Source organism: Pteropus alecto, unplaced genomic scaffold (genome assembly GCF_000325575.1).
Source record: "Pteropus alecto unplaced genomic scaffold, ASM32557v1 scaffold7, whole genome shotgun sequence".
Taxonomy (NCBI): domain Eukaryota; kingdom Metazoa; phylum Chordata; class Mammalia; order Chiroptera; family Pteropodidae; genus Pteropus; species Pteropus alecto.
The window spans coordinates 36,740,734-36,740,996 of record NW_006494614.1 but is presented as its reverse complement, the minus strand read 5'-3'; positions in this window follow the sequence as shown (position 1 = coordinate 36,740,996).

The following is a 263-nucleotide window of genomic DNA, read 5'->3' as shown; positions in this document are numbered from 1 at the left end:
TGGAGCTCACAATTTGGTAGGAGAGAAATGTGTAATACAGTAGGAGGGATTTTATGAGGAAACTAGGTACGTAGGGCTTAAAGAACATGAGAGAGCGACTAGACAAGGGAAGTACCAAGAGATAAAGCTTAACAATAAATTGGTATCATGTCCTAAATAATGAGTAGGCGTTTGAGAGTCGGTCAAGATGGTGGGGTAGGTAAACGCAGTGCTTGCCTCCTCCCATGTCACCATAACTGAGGATGTAAAGAGGCCACATTGAG